Source organism: Podarcis cretensis (genome assembly GCF_951804945.1).
Source record: "Podarcis cretensis genome assembly, chromosome: 8".
Lineage (NCBI taxonomy): Eukaryota > Metazoa > Chordata > Lepidosauria > Squamata > Lacertidae > Podarcis > Podarcis cretensis.
In genome coordinates this window covers 36,265,547-36,282,958 of record NC_137177.1, presented here as the reverse complement: position 1 = coordinate 36,282,958, position 17,412 = coordinate 36,265,547, and the positions used below count along the sequence as shown (strand labels likewise).

At 40.8% G+C, this 17,412-nt stretch overlaps 1 long non-coding RNA gene across 2 annotated transcripts in view; it reads left to right on the top strand.

The window, feature by feature from the left end:
* Positions 1 to 17,412, top strand: part of LOC307222922 — a 70,345-nt gene that overhangs the window by 10,492 nt on the left and 42,441 nt on the right. The window contains exon 2 of one of the 2 annotated variants that reach the window (XR_013841907.1): positions 9,602 to 9,684. The exons of the other annotated variant lie outside the window; for it this stretch is intronic. This is a non-coding gene — a long non-coding RNA (uncharacterized lncRNA). The remainder of the gene's footprint in view (positions 1 to 9,601; positions 9,685 to 17,412) is intronic. 2 annotated transcript variants of the gene reach the window in all.

The window sequence follows — 17,412 nt, the reverse complement described above, 5'->3', positions numbered from 1 at the left end:
CACCTCCACAGGCACATACCTCCACATGTGGTGGGAATGCCCTAAAATCCAACCCTTCTGGACAGCAGACCTACTAGAAATATGCAAAATAACTAATCTGATATTAGAACTCACCCCAAAACTGGCCCTACTGAACAGCTTTCAAGATCATAATGACCATTCACATTATACAGAGCTTATAACCCACCTACTCTCAGCAGCCAGAAGCCTCGTAGCCAAACACTGGAGAGACCTGTCAGGAGTAAACATGGACTAATGGTATCAAATAGTATGGGAAACGGCCTTACTAGAAAAGCTAATCAATAAACTGAAACTTACCCTGGGACAAATAGAAGAGACTGCCTTCACCCCAGTATGGCTCCCCTTTATCACATACACAGCCCAACAAGACAATAAAAATCTACCAACAGCATACAAATCAATCTGGCTTACCTAACCCAACAAGCCCTCCTTCCCTCACAAATGCAAACAAACCCCAATGCAGCCAGCCAAGACAACCAACACCCTGCCCCCCAATACCTCTCACTACCAAGAAAATGTAATAAATGAATAGAAAGAGAACCTACCCAGCTGACGGGTACATAAAACCCCACACGTACACTATACAAGAGAATATAAACCTCACTACCGCACCCCTCTTCTTCCCCAACCTTATACTGTACTCAACACTAATGTCTCACAACAAATGTAACTGATTTGTAAGAAAGCCTGTACAACCTGAAAATAAGAGACAACACATGTACTTTTGTAAACCAAGAAAATATTTAATAAAAATAATTTGGGGAAACAAACAGTTGGGATAATCCACACATTAAAATTGGAGGCATACATGCTCCCCCACACCCCTCCCAAGCTTGGCATCAATTTAGTAACATAGATGAAAAGTTATAAAAGAGATCTTAAATGCCATTTACATCTCCTGACACAGAAGCCAGGATTAATTATACTAAAAAATAGATTTACATCCAGGCTGGGGACGCCTGCACATCCCTTGTGGGAATCAGTTCTCCAACCCAATTAAGCATATGGCTTCCTACTGACATTTAAATTTACCTTTTTGAAGTACAGGCCAGTTCCCTCTTGTCCTTTTCCACATGCAGAAAAGCCAATCTGCATACCCTTTCTAATAATATTTCACACATTTGAACACTTCTGCCAGGGCGTTTTTATGGGAGCTTTGTTTTGCTAGGCCAGAATGTATCTTGTTCATTTCTGCTTCTTCAGATAACTTGATGTTGAGATGAGGGAACCATGGTGTACATAGTCATTTTAAGTTTGGGAAATACTAAACTTCCAGCAAATGAATTGTTGTCCTCCCATTTTACAAGTGGCAAAATGATGCTGAGAGAAAGGCTTGTCCAAGGACATCCAGTTGAGCCCATGGCCAATCCTGATAAATATAATAATTATGCATGCTGCATACCCTTTGTTCAAAGGAGCCATTTGCTCAGAGATTTGGGCAGCCCTTTCCTATCAGCTGATATTCACACTCCTTCAAGGCCTCCCCTCTCCTTTTACATTCATGGCTTGTTTGGAAGAAAAACATCCAGGACCCCATTTGGATGTCAGGACACACCAGGCGCAGCATTGTTGTTGTTGTTGTTGCTGCTGCTGCTGCTGTTGTTATACCCTGCTTTCATAGACGCCCAGAACTGCAGAGTTGCTCTCTCACCACTGTTATTCATTACTGTTCTGGAGGTCCTGCTTAGTTCTATTAGGCAAAACGAACTAATAAAGGGGGTAACAGTAGGTCAAAACCAATATAAAGTTAAAGCCTTTGCCGATGATCTGGTAATTACGGTGGAAGATCCGACAAGTAGTCTAAAAGAAGTTATAAAAGAAATTGATCAATTTGGAAGAGTGGCTGGATTTGCATTAAATAAGAGGAAAACTAAACTTATGGTGAAGAATTTGGACCAAAGTTTGATAGAAGAAGTGCAAAGAGAAACAGAGATGGAAGTGGCAAAGAAGGTAAAATATTTAGGAATATGGTTAACCCAAAAAAACATTGACTTATTTCAAAACAATTATGTGACAACTTGGAACACTATTAAGAGAGACCTCGAAGCGTGGAGTAGGATGAAACTATCTTTTGGGGGCAGAATCTCTTCAATCAAGATGAGCGTGCTTCCAAAGATGTTGTTCTTATTTCAAATGATTCCAATAATTAAGGGGACAAAGATCTTCAGAGAGTGGCAAAGAATGATTTCAAAATATATCTGGCAGGGCAAAAAGCCACGAATACAATTTAAGTTACTAACTGATGCGAAAGAAAGAGGTGGCTTCGCCCTGCCAGACCTGAAACTTTATTATGAAGTATCTTTCTGTTGGATAAAGGATTGGATAACACTAAAAGACAATAAGTTATTGGATCTGGAAGGGTTTGACAACAGGTTTGGCTGGCACGCCTACTTATGGTCAGGAAAGAAGAAAGCTCATAAAAGTTTTGCCAATCATATTTTCAGAGGTGCCCTAATAGAAATATGGGATAGGTACCAAAATATTTTGGAACCAAATGTACCTCATTGGTTATCCCCACTGGAGGTCATGAGTGTCAAAAAGACAAACATGAGAGAGGATTGGATGACTTATGGAGACATTGTAATTAAAGAAGGGGGGAAATGGAAATTGAAGCCATATGAACAAGTCAAAAAATATGTATATGATTGGTTGCACTACTTCCAAACAAATGAAATGTTTAAAAAGGATTGCAAAGAGAGGAAATATATTGAGGGAGAGTCTAGATTTCAGAAAGAGATAATAAATAATGATTATAAGGTATTGTCAAAAATGTACAAAATGCTATTGGAATGGCAAACAAAGGACGAAGAAGTTAAATCGGTTATGATACATTGGGCCAGGGACTTTGGTTATAATATACAGTTAGCAGATTGGGAGAAGGTATGGAACGAAAATATGAAATTCACTGCATGCATGACGATAAAGGAAAACATTATGAAAATGGTATATAGATGGTATATCACTCCCGTTAAATTAGCAAAAATGTATAAGACATGTAACAAATGTTGGAAATGTAAGGAAAGGGGAGGGTCATTTTATCATATGTGGTGGGAGTGTAAGAAAGTAAAAGGCTTCTGGGAAATGATATATAATGAGTTGAAAAAGATGTTTAAATATACGTTTGTGAAGAAACCAGAAGCCTTTTTGTTAGGAATTACAGGAAGAGAAATTAATAGAAGTGATTATAAACTTTTTCAATATGCAGTGACTGCAGCAAGAATTTTAATGGCTCAAAAATGGAAACAAGAAGAATTACCAACATTGGAAGAATGGAGACGGAAACTGATGGACTTTGTTGAATTAGATAAACTGACAGGAAAAATTAGATACCAAAAAGATCACAAGTTCACACAGGACTGGAGAAAGTTTACGATTTATCTGGAAAATATTTGTGATGAACAGACAACGCTAGTTGGATTTAAAGAGGCTTTGTGAGGAGAAAGGGTATTGTAAGAGGGAAAAGAGCTGTAAAGATTTATTAACTGGCAATACAATTACAAAGGAAATGTGAACTAAATTTAAAATTATGAGGATTGTGGAGGGAGCGGGGGGAAGTCCAAAAGAATTTTGTATTATAGTGGATACGAATGTGTTATTTAAATTTGTAAAAGAAAATTTTTCTTAAAAAATTAATAAAAAAAAAAGTAATTGCAGAACTGCAGAGTTGGAAGAAATCCCCAAGTTTTCATAGAAGCACAGAACTGCACAGCTGGAAGAGATCCCCATGGGTCATCTAGTGCAACTTCCTGCAATGCAGAAATCACAGCTAAAGAAGCCCTGACAGATGGGCATCCAAGACCTCCAGTGGAGGAGAGTCCACCATCTTCTGAGGCAGTTTGTTCTACAATTGAACAGCTCTTACCATCAGGAAGTTCTTCCCAGTGTTTAGCTGGGATCTCATTTCTTGTCATTGAATCCATTAGATCAGGTCCTCCCCTCTGGAGCAGCAGAAAACAAGCTTACTCCATTTCCCACATAACAGCCCTTTAGATACTGAAGATGGTTATCACTAAAGTTACCAGATTTTTTTTCAATGAATCTGGGAACACTTTTCAACTTTCTACTAAAAAGATGGATTTTGTCAAGGGACTGATTTGTAAATCCCGGGACTGTCCCCGGGAAACGGGGACGTCTGGTAACCTTAGTTGTCACATCACATCTTCTCTTCTCTATGCTAAACATACCCATCTCCCTCAACCATTCCTCATATGGCTTGGTTTCCAGGCCCTTGATCATCTTGGTTGCCCTATTCTGCACACCTTCTAGCTTGTCTATATCCTTCTTAAACTGTGGTGCCCAGAACTGGATACTGGACTCCGGTTGGGGTCTGATCAAGGCAGAATAGAGTGATACTTTTACTTCCCTTTCTGAACACTATACTTCCATTAATGCAGCATAGAATTGCATTAGCTTTATTTGCTCTTGTTTCTGAGCAGGGCAGCAAGTGTCACTGAGTAGCATTAAAGAAACTTTTAAGCATGCTGCTTGTTCAAATGAAACCATACTCTTGTTTTTAGCTGTGGTTTGGTATGGTGTTCAAACTTGGCCAAAGAGAGCTTTAAAACAATGTTTGTGTGCTTCTGTTTCTAAATGTATTTACTGCCTTTGAAGAAAAAGGCTAAATATTCAAATAAAAATAAAATAAAAAAGTTTACTCTCCTTTCTAAAGTCATTGGCACCATTTCTTCTGTGCAAATGCTTTTGCTCCCCCTTATGGCTGAGAAGGCCAAAAGTTTTCCATCTGGCTCAGAGCTTGTTCATATCCAGCCGAGGCGGCAGGAACTTGTCAACAGCGATAAATCCTAACGTAACCTTAATGGCTAAGCAGTTTAAACTTGAAATTGCATAATTCGATGAAAAGGATCAAGCCAACTAACCTCATTTCCTCAGACCTACAATCGGGTCGAACACAGAAAATTAATTAGGAAGCAATTCCAATACTTGTAAAATAATTAACGGAGCCCCCAAGTCGAGCAGGCCAGAACCCACATGCGTGGCTCGGCGTTTTTGTTTGTTGTCAAGCCTGCCTATAATTAAGTTGTACAATGCCAAACTGGGATTATACCTAGCTCCTCTCCCCCTCCCTCAAATTAAGCAGCTCTTTCAAAGCCCAGAGATAGATACAGCTAATTCATTTAAATTCTCATTTCAAGAGAGACATTTCATTTCAAGTTTGGTGCCTAATTACTTGGCCTAAACCCAACTCCTCTGCCATTTTCAAATAAAGAGATGCTTTCAAACCTCTACAACCCTTTAATTTTCTTTTCCTTTAAATGCTAATAAAGACACAAACCATCAAGAAAGTCCCAGGTTGAATTTAAAACAAAAAACCAGTACCACTTTTGACAGCCTATCTCTATAGTTCAGTGGAGATTTGTTTGCATACCCGTATAACGAAGGATCTGGATTTGTTCTGCAACCCTTCGTAATTCCCAACATCATCTTTTGTTGGAACATCATTGAGAAAAGTAATGACTTGGGTATAAGAGGAATACTTTCCCTGATTTTTGGCAGTCCTGGGCTTTATCCTCCATGAATGGAACCCAGATAGCATACACATAACCAAGGAAGCCACCTGAAGCAGAAAACCAATTTCAGCTTCTATTTCAGCACAGTTTAGCAATGGAGAGGTATCAATTGTGTTCAGTCCAGCTGCTCAGGATGCCTTTGTAATGAGCAGGAATACTAACGCCATTGATGTTCTCCTTGGCACCTTCTTGGTGACTAACGCTCAATACCCAGCACCACTAGTGTCCCTAAGCCACCCCAGTAGATCTGCAGCGTTTCCTTGATCAATCACAGTATTACTTTTAAAAACATTCGGATTAACTAAATCAGATTGCACATGGTGAATATTGTATTTAGTTGTAATGCAACCAATTGCAAGTTCAAGACCAGGATACGCAACATTTATGTGTCATCCAGAAATGAAAAATTACCCTAGAGGTTTCATTGCTTGATTAATTGATTGATGTACTAAAACTGATGTGATTGACTAAGACGTCTTTCATCATGTGACAGCCATAAGAACAGCAGAAGAGCCTGCTGGTGGGTCAAGCCAGTGGGCCAACGAGTTCAGCATCCTGTTCTCTCAGTGCCCAACCAGGTTCCTGTGTGAAACCTGCAAGCAGGATTTGAGCACCAGAGCTTTAAAAATCTGGCATTATCAATGAAATAATAGTTGGTGGATTGTTCTGGAGTGCCATTTTAAAGGAACAAGGACAACATACGTTTAGAGAAGATTGGAAAATGTTTATTGAATATATGGGGGGAATTGTGTACACTTGCAAATGTTGCCAGCATTAAGATAAATTCAACAGTGTAAATAAGTTTTGATGGATGTAATAATGGAATACTGAATGGTTTAGTTAATGTAAAATATGCAAGGATTTATGATATGGAAAATGAACCATGGAAAGTAAAGAAGGGAAGTCATTGATATTTTAAGGATGTTTAAATGAGTATTCTAAACTGTAAAACAGAAAATTTAATAAAAACTATATATAAAAAAAATAAAGGAATTTGTTTACGATTAGTAGAAATGATTGCTTTGTTGAAATCCATAGGGCACTTCATAATTTCAGTAGCTGTGGGGGTTGAGCTTATCTCGTAAGGGGGCTGGAGGCCTTTAAAGTGTGCTGCTTTCTTCCTATTGAACTTTTCTTCAGTCTCTTGCACTCTCCTCAGCTGCCTGGGCTTCCTGAGCTGAACAAGCCCTAGCAGAGGACTCAATTTGGAACTCCCTGCATAATGATACGAGGCAGGCACCTCCACTGGTTGTTGTGTTGTTGTTGTTGTTGTTGTTGTGCCTCCTGAAGACATTCTTGTGGGAATGTTCAGGGTGGCAGGAGAGGATATATATTGTTTATTAATATCTTTCCTAACTTGTGCTAGCAAGTTCCTTTACTTTAGTTCCTTTACTTAGCAGAGTGCATTCCCCTTTACACCGCAGAAAACTAGTTGCAAACTCGTGTGAGTTTCTTAAGACAATACGTAATTCAGTCTGGCTTGTCCAGATTGAAATGTGTTCTAATATTTTCCTGGTAAGACCCCTTGAATAAAGAATAAAAGAATAAAGACACCAGAGTCTTATTCATAAGCAATAAAAAGAAAGTTTACTCATGACCAGGCAGAGCACAGTGTAACCCCTGAAGGCAGGCTTTAGGCTTAAAGTTACAAACATGTACAGACAGGTTTACCCCATAAGGGAGATGACCTGGGGGACTGCTCAGCTGGCAGCCAGCAGTTCAGTCCAGGAAGTTCACAGGACAAAAGGAAGATGGAAAAGAGAGAGTGGCAGCTTGCCTTGGCCTTTTACCAGGTCAGGAAAGGTCACGCCCACCCACTAGTCACATGCAAGCAAGGATGCTCCAGGCCAGGAGGAACAGGAAGTTTTGACTGGCTGGACCAAACATTCCCTTGCATGTCCACTCTAGCAAAACAAGGAATGTTGTATTTGACTTCTCCCAGTGAATTACATACCACAATTCTTGTTTAGATAAGCCTACTCCAATGTTTAGAAAGTTTGTAGGAGTTTTCATTTGTTTTAGTCTGTTTTATTGCAGTTTCAATCTCCTGCATGTTTAAATTACAGCTGTTATATATATATATATATATATATATATATATATATATATATGGTGATAATGTTATTGTTTTATCTTGTAAACTGCACCGAGGTGTTGGGTTTTTTCCTGCAACCAAGCAGTATATTACTTTTATTAACCAAATAAATAAATCTCATTACATCTGCCCCTGATTGATGCTTTTTATGCTTTGAGGTGCCCAGAGGTCTATGGATGACGGGTGGTATAATTTTTTTAAAAAAAAATAAAAAGTCAGGAAGGCTTAATAGTGAACACCCAAAACCAGCCTCTTTGCTGAATTTGTTCCTTTTACCCCTATGTAAAACAATCATCACCACCATCACCATCATCATCATAACTTTGTTGTTGTTGTTTAGTCGTTTAGTCGTGTCCGACTCTTCGTGACCCCATGGACCAGAGCACGCCAGGCACTCCTGTCTTCCACTGCCCCCCGCAGTTTGGTCAGACTCATCATAACTTTAAAAACCACTAACAATAGACAGTTGCCATGTGTATGGTAGGCAGCCTCTCCAGTTTCCCATGAATATTGTGGGGTTTTTAGGAAACATTGGGGCACAATGGAAAGCTGCAGAGCATAGACTGCTTAAGAGATGATTTGCAGAATTTCAGGAATACCCCTCAGCCACTTCAAAAGTAAAGTGAGCCCAGCAACAACAACTGCACCACAGAGAAACCCCAATAATTTGACTGAATTTTTCCAGTGACTTTTCTTTTCTCACTAACGGATAGAGGATGGTTAAATAAATAAAAAAAATAATGTGAAGGAGATATTTTTGGCATGGAACTAGCAGCCATCGATTTCTTTAAGGACCTCTTTGAATCTCAAGACCTCTTTGAATTTCAAACGTGACCCAGAATCTCATGCAGGGGAGGAGTTGTTTAAAGCCTTTGGTCCTACACGAGAAAACAAGAAATCAATTTGTGGCAAAGATTACATTAAAAAATATATAATTAAGCCATGTTGTAGCGTTGGTTGTTGCAAAGTGCTGAGCTGCAGAGAGGAGAATAGATTGTTATTAATTTCCATTCATGAAGCTTAGCAGAATTTGCCAAAAGGCAATTAACAGTATTATATATGCACTCATCAGTAAGACCACAGGATGTATATCAGATTGATGCCAATATAAACTTTACCTTCCAACAAAGTGGCTTAAAGACAGTAAACACAATCTGATATTTAAAAATCACTTACACTTTTTAAAAAACATGGGAATGGTGAAGAAAAAAAAAAACACAATGTAAAAAAAAGGGGGGGAAACAACTTATAGCCCTAATAGTTCAAGGATAGTTCCAGGTAGGTAGCCGTGTTTGTCTGCCATAGTCGAAACAAAATAAAAAATTCCTTCCAGTAGCACCTTAGAGAGCAACTAAGTTTGTTATTGGTATGAGCTTTCGTGTGCATGCACACTTCATCAGATACACTGAAAAAGAAGTCACAACCAGACCCTTATATATAGTGAGAGGGTGGGGAGGGGTATTACTCAGAAGGGTGGTGGGAATGGGTGATTGGCTGTTAGGTGTGGTAAACCTGTTGACGACTGTTAACGATTACAATTGGTCTTACAGGAAAAAGCAAGGGGTGAGATGGCTAAAAATAGCTTTATCACGTATAATGAGATAAGAATCCAATGTCTCTATTCAGACCAGGCTCAAGGATAGTATTTATTTAGGTGAATTACAGATGGCCCAATAAGTATGGAGCCAAGAAGGAGGTGAACTTTTACAGACATATTCACTTAATGTATGATGGTATAGTTATTTTGTTTTATGATGTAATTTGTTGGCATCCAACACTGGTCTTACTCAGAGTAGACTCATTAAGGCTAACTAACATGGCTAACTTAGGTTCATTAATTTCAGCAAGTCTACTCTCAATTAAGACTAGCATTGACTACAACCCATCGTCATCTATCTCGTTTATTGTCTAATTGAAATTATAATTGTTATTTTACTGTTTTATTTATTAATTTCAGTTATTAATTGCTTCCTCTAAGAGCATCCTGAAATGATAATAGAACTATTATACCCTGCTCTGAGACCCACACGTGCAGAACAGGTAAGAAAGAGATGCACCTAATGAATAAACAAACATAAAATCCAATGCTGCAATTTCTTAGCTATTGGAACACTGTTTTGCATGCACATATTTAACACTGAAGGGTTGGTTTGTGAGAAACAGAACATGGGGTAGTTGTGTGTTTCATGCAGACTCCAGTAAATCCCCACCAGGGAGATCAGCCCCACCAGCCCTCTTGATCTGTGTCAAATGCCTCCTGCTTCTCCGAGGTCCTGATTCTGCTCCTTTCCCTCACCTAGTCGGCCATGCTTCTTATGTCAGGCTTCCAAACTGATCTGTCTGCCTTCTGGAGTACACCTAGGTGGCTGCGAAACCATCTGGTGCTGTTTAAGAAACAGTCTGAATGGCTGGGCTTGAAATTCATCACAGTTAGGTTGGAGCAGGTAAAGGGCAGCCAGAGACAGCAGAAGCCGCAAGGAAGAACATGGCAAGGGCAGGCAGCTCTCCAGAAGGGTCAACTGTCAGGTGAGGAGGAGATAAGAAGCTGGTCCATGCAAGGCAGCACATGATGCATTGGAGACTGGCGAGGGGGCAGTGTTCAGGGGCGCTCGACAAAGCAGCATAGGAAGCTGCTTTATACATTGGTCCATCTAGCTCAGTATTGTCTACACTGACAGCGGCTCTCCATCATTTCAGGCAAGGGTGTCTTCTAGTCCTCTCTGGAGATGCCAATGATGCTAATGTAGGACCTTCTGCATCCAAGGCAGATGCTCCACCACTGGGCTACATTCCTTCCCCTCTGGTCAGAGGAAATACTCCTCGGGGGGGGGGGGATGAAGAGTTAGGAGTGTGGGTGTATAATTCATAGAATGGTAGAGTTGGAAGGGATAACCAAGGGTAATCTAGTCCAAACCCCTGCAATGCAGGAAACACAGCTAAGGAAACCCCGAACTCAGCTGCACAGCTGCAAATAAAACGTTTTAAATGTGTTGTTAAGTGCAATATACAAATGTGACACTAGATGGCGAGAGTGAGCTATGCCAAATTCAATGTATTTTTTTCAAAACTTTTTTTACTAAGCATTTTCACAGCGTTTTTTTATATGTGTGTGGATTCCACTCCTGACAGGTGTTTTTAACCTCTGTTTAAAAACCTCCAATGAAGGAAAGTCCACCACCTTCTGATGTAATTATTCCACTACCGAACAACCCTCATCACCAGAAAATTCTTCCTAATGTATAGTCAAAATCCCTTTGTTGTAATTTGAATCCATTGGCTTGGGTCCCTGTGGCATGTGCGAGTGACATCAGCATGTCATGGTGCGTGCCAACATGACACGCACACACGCACACTGCTGTGATGTCTGCATGCCCTGGGCACCTACTGTCATGAGGGCAAGGTGGTACACCTGGCTTCTCGTCTCTCTCTTTCTTTTTGCTTCTGACATTTTGGTTGCCTTCACCCAGAATAAAGACATGAGCCACAGGTGTTGGCTTAAAATGGGGTTGCTTCCATACAGCCCTTCTTCTCAAGGCATAAAGCACCTGCTTTGCATGTCAAAGCTCCCAGGTTCATCTCCTGGAGGGCTGTTGCCAGTCAGTGTGTAGACATTATTTAAGACTGACTCAGCAGAAGACAACTTCTTTTGTCCTTGCACCTTTTAACAGGAAGTCAGTCCACATGGCAGCATTGTTAAGGTGCAGCACTCCAGTGTTTTCAATGCCATCCTTCCACAATTTTCTGGTGTTATCATGATTATCATACCTGCAATGAAACTCAGTTGTAGCAACAGTTTGTTCACAGTGTACCGTTAGGGCTTTCAAGAGGAAATGCTTGCTTTTAAGTAGAAAGCTTACTGCACAAAGCTTCAGGCACTTTCACTCTTGGTCATTTGGGCTGTGGGATTAGTGCAGAATTGCCCCTCACTTAGTCTGTTTTTGTCCCCTGCAGGGAAGAGGTACAAAATTACTCACTTATTTTGTTTTTCTTCCACCTTCCTACCCATTCTGTTATAGAGAAATAGCAATATTTTTGGCCCTTGGAGGTCAAAGGCTGACTAAATAAAGGGCAGTTAATGGGGAAATTAGTTCTGACCCCCGCAGCCTCACCAAAAGCTAAGTTTCAATATATATTTATTGTTCTAGCCAAAGCCATGACAAAACCACAATTACAGTACAGTGGTACCTTGGTTCTCAAATGCCTTGGTTTCCAAACACTGAAAACCCAGAAGTAAGTGTTCCGGTTTTCAAACATTTTTGGAAGCCGAAAGTCTGATGCAGCTGTTAGCTATTGTTTCCGGGGTGCCTGCACCAATCAGAAGATGCTCCTTGGTTTACAAGCATTTTGGAAATCAAATGGACTTCCAGAACAGATTAAGTTCAAGAACCAAGGTACCACTGTACTTGGCACTTTTGGTTTTGCTATTTATTTTGCGTTTTTGTTTTAGAGGCTTTTTTGGTTAATTTGTTTTTGTGACTGTGTGGAACCCAGTTCAGCTGACTGATTGATTGTGTGACTGCAGAAATGGATAAAAGTCCCCCCTCCAAAAATGACTATCATCAGAGCAAGTAAGAATTATTATTTTTTTTAATTTTCATCATCTACAATACTGTCTTTTTTTTATAGTACAGTACATTGATTATTGCTTTCATTTTATGGCTCAATGGTCTTGTTAGAGAGTAAAATTCATGTTAAATTGCTGTTTTAGGGGTTGTTTTTAAAAGTCTGGAACGGATTAATCCATTTTGCATTACTTTCTATGGGAAAGTGCGCCTTGGTTTTGGAATGCTTTGGTTTTGGAATGGACTTCTGAAATTGATTAAGTTTGAGAACCAAGGTACCACTGTATCAATAAAATAATACAGATCATGCATCCAGAATATAAACCAAATCCCATGATGTTGGAGAGAGGCTACCAGAGACACCAACAAACTCAAATCCATCTTGATTTCAAATTAAACATCTGAATCACCACAACAATTGATTAGCAATTTACTCTAACTCATTTTTTCTTGATTTTATTTTTTTATTTTTTTATTTGCAGTCAGTGCATAGTGGGCCACTCTGTGTGTTACAAAGCTATTAACTGTCACTCAAAAGAAACTGGACCATGTCTGCCAGGGTGGACCTGCTTGCTTGTGTGAACATGGATTTCAGAAAGCGATCTCTTGGATCTCTATCTATATAAGGGGCAAGCTAACAGAAAATGAGGGACGTCTTCCACCTGAGGCTGACCACAAATACAAAGTCTGTCTGCATACAGGACCTTACTGTAGTGGCCATCTAAGACTGCTGTGGGCTTCACTTGAAAATGTGGCTTAATAAATGCATTTCTTAAGGAAGCTGGTGAGAATTTGGTCAGATAACTAGCTCTAAAATGCTTTGTTTGCAAGATCTGCTGTATAAAAACTATCATAAATGGGAAGTTACCAGTGCCCACAGACTTCAGGGGTAAAAAGTAGGAGAGCAAGCTTGCCAAAACCAGTCTCTTCATCTAGGCAATTGCAAGATTAGCTGGCCACTTTGGCACCAGGATTAACATCACCAGAGAAGTTGCCCTATGCCAAAGGGGAAGTGGGTGGGTTTTACCCCTCACCTGGCTGGTAGTTAGAACAGTGATAGCCAGGGTTATTGTGCGTGAGCTAAGCAGCAAGAAAGTAAACTGAGAAACTGGATACAGATGCAGGCTTGATTTGTGCTGGAATCTAAGGCTGTGATGAAGGGAGAAGCAAATTCTGCTGTGGTGCTAATGCTGAGAGCCCCTCCATCTTAGGTTCAGGCTTTATATATGTGTAAATAAACCACATATCCTAAAGTCACCACAGTCTCTGCTGACCTTCATTCCAAGGAAACCGATTCTGGAACCGCTAGAATCTCTCACATTTTGGAGATTGGGTGGTGTGTAAAATCTAACCACCCATTCACCCTCCTAGTTTATCCCTTTATTCCACCTTCCTTTCTGTTGTTCCTTTTAGTTTGTATTCTCCAGCTGCAGTGTTATGCTTGTAAGTCCTATTGACCCCAATGGGTCTTGCTTCTGTATACACGGCAATAGGATTCCCCTGCCCACCTCCCTTTTCTCTCCTCTTGTTCCTTCTCATTTCAAAGCAGGCAATTCTCTCCCCTTTATGTAAAATGCAACTTCCCCAGATGCAAGGCTCTGAGTAATTACCACCCCATCACTTTCCTTTTCGAAGCTCCTTGATTGCATATTGCTTATTCCAGTCTATTAATTTTCTTGTCTTGCTCCTTTTCATCCTGGCTTCTGTTCTTTCCATTCTCCTGACTGTGCCTGTCCCCACTAATGATCTCCTGGCTAAATCACATACAGCCTCTTGCCCATTCTTCTTCTTTTCAATCCATCTTCTACCTTTGATATGATTGATTTCTCTTCCTGATTTGCCTTTCAGTGCCTGAAGAGTCCAGCAAGTTTAGTCAGCCAGCCAGAAACCAGTTAAGGCACTTTCTCCAACCAGATCTACTCAAATGATTTCCCCTTCTCTAGCCAAATTCAAGATTGCAAAACAACAACAACAACAACAACAACAACAACAACAACAAACCCACACATCTGCCCTGACACACCTGCAAGGGCACATTAGGTCTAGAGGATGTTGTGTTTGGACACTAGTGGAGGGAAAGGCAGACAAATGGAGGGAGGTGGTAACATTTTCCTGAAGTTTTTTTTCCTGGTGGTGGCCTATATAAGTGTCTGAGGACAGGATTAGATGAGGTGGCTGAGGGGCAGGTAGACAATTTTAACATTTTTAGTTTTAATGAAGCATTGTGGCAAGATCAATCCATGGCCATAAATGAGAACCATTTATTGCTGCCCACTGAGATCCAAACAAAACCAAAAGCTCAAGAGAAGGCCGCTTGGAATACCAAGGAAGAACATTTGCAGCATTATGTACCCAAATTGAATTATTCATTTATATTCTATATAGAGAGCCAGTGTGGCACAGTGGTGAGGGTGTCAGACTAGGACCCAGGAGACCAGGGTTGAACTCTCCACCATATGATGCTTACTGGGTGTGACCTTGGGCCAGTCACTGCCTCTCAGCCTAACCTGCCTCGCAGGATTGTTGTGGGGATTATAAATGAGGAGGGAGAGAAGAACCATGTGAGCCAGTGTCATGAATGAGACAGCTCCCAGTGAAGGTTTGCAACCAACTGAAGAAAGCAGCCAGGAACAGAGAGAGTTAACTGTCATGCAGGATAAACATTGGCTATTACCAACTCCCCCGCCCCTTGGAATGCCGATTGATAAAGGAATGGCTGAGAGCTGGTGGGAACCCAGCCCAAGCTCTCAGGAAGTTCCAACAGGCAGGGACAGAGAAGGAAGTAGTCTGTCCAAACGGGAAGAGATTGGAGCTGATCCAATCCCTCCTAAGAGTCGGCTAAGGGGATGGCTATTAGACAGGAAGCGAAACAAGAAATGTAAGCTACGCAAGTTCAATATATTCCACAAAATCTGGAAGGGACCTTCAGAAGGGTCATCTTGAATAATGATGACGGTGGCTTTGTCAGAGCCGTCCAGAGCTATCTGTTTGTTTTTGCAATAAATCTCCTTTTTTAATTAGCTACGCTTAGTGTGTTATCATGCTGGGAACTTGGACTCCTGACAGCCAGCTTGAGCTTCTTGAGAAAAAGGTGGGTTATAAATGCAATCAATCAATCAATCAATCAATCAATAGCCAGCCCTTTACCGTAAGGTCCCAGGGCAGGTTACAACATTAAAACACAATATTAAAAGCAGTTTAAAACAAATGACAATCACAACATGTATATCATATGTCCTAAAAATGTGCCATGTTAGCAGCAACAAATTGGAAAACAATTTTTTCATCATCATTATTTTTAATTTGTATACCATCTTTCTATCTTACAATACGCAGGGCGGTTTACAAACTGAAGAAACAAAAAATGTACATCTTATAACAATCTAATGCAATACAAAAATGTGATAATAAAACATAACTTTAAAATAGGCAACCTACATCAAAAAGTAACATTCAACAATCATTAGAATAGTATTATATAATAATAATAATAATAACATATAAAAGTTAAGCAGAAATCTACTCAACAGTTACAATAAATAATTTCTAAACTATAATCAATAAAACAATGGCAAGCCAAAGTACATAAAATAATACAATACAAATTGAGAAGCAGAGACAAGAGGGTGGGACAAGGCAGATGGAAGGAGGCCTTGCCTGATGGAGTCTCTCCCCTCACAGTTCTTCCTCCAGGCACAGCTTCCTTATAAGGAGTCCCAGGGCCAGAGGGTGGGGCAAAACCAATTGCAATTTTAAACTTCTTGAACTAAAGAGAAAAGAAATTTGAACCCAGCCATGGCTGACGTGTGTGTGTGTGTGTGTGTGTGTGTGTTAAATGCAGCCTCAGCAGTCTTTATTCTGATTGCTACTTTTGTCACTGACGTACAGTAGCGGAAGCTGAAATTCAATTTGGGGGTTGTCAGCTTGGTAAATGGTATTCTTTAGGGGTGATCTCCTAGTAAATACACTTAAACTCTAAATTAGAGAGCAAGATTGCTCAGCCAGGGAGCTGTTTGTGGGAGCTCAAGGGGGGCTTCTCGACAGAAGAGGTGTCACATTAAGAACGCTAATGCCAAGGATGAAAAATGGCCGTTTTCCATCAAACGGCTTAGCGATGTCGCTTCTTATTGCGTGGCTTTGCAGACAGATGTTCTGAACCGCAAAGATGCCTTAGAGTCAGCAGTTGCAAGCATAATCGAGCATGGGGTGATTTCAACGAGCAAAATAACCTCGGTGGTGTCAAGGTTGGGATTTTAAATGCCTTTGCTGCCTAGAGGCTACTTATAGGTTATTGTAGGGATCTGTCTGGAACAAAGGAGTGGTCTCAAAAGTATGCAAATCCCAGAGCTGCTCAGGGGCAGTATAGGTTACAGTGGAAAAGTACAACAAAAATGAACCAGAGCACTTGCCCATCCATCCCGAGATTGCATATGTCAGCCTTTCCTAATCTGGTGCCCTCCCAATGAAACCACAAGAGGGGGTGGAACTCTTGTGCTCAGGTCCTGCTTGTGGGTTTCCCACTGGGGCATCTGGCTGGCCAATGTGAGAACAGGATACTGAACTAGATGGACCATTGTTCTGAACCAGCAGGCTTTTCTTATTTTCTTACCTTGGATTCTGCCTGAGTTAAGCTTCCGGGGGGGGGGGTTTACATCAATGGGTTTGTGTGTTGCTTTATGTGGGGAGAAGTACATTGCCTTGCTTGTTTCTGTATTTGGCTGCCAGGAAATTAAGAGCCAGATTTGTGGCTCAACTCTTTTTTCCTTTCCTATGGCTTATAGCTTTTGTTGTTTGTTGGATTCCAACTCCCATCAGCCCCAGCCAGCATGGCCATCGAGGATGGTGAGAGATGTCATCCACCAAAGTTTGGAGGGCAGTAGGTTGGGGAAGTCTGGCATACTCTGATTAGAGGTGGCTCTCCAAAAGTCTTCTCCCATCTCTCACTCTAGCCCAGACAATGGTGGAGCAGGAGGCAAAGGAGGAACCATAGACATGCTTGCTCACTGGTTCTCTGCTTAGCAAACAAGCAAATGGTGGTGGTGGTGGTGGAGGAGGAGGAAGAGGAGCAAGAGCAGCTGGTGATAGTGACGAAGAAGTGGTGGACTCACCAGGGGACTCGCCCAAGAACATAACAGTTCAGTGGGTGCTTGAGGCTCACGAGAGCAAGAGCATTCAGGACCTTGGACAGCTCCAACAAGCCCATCTA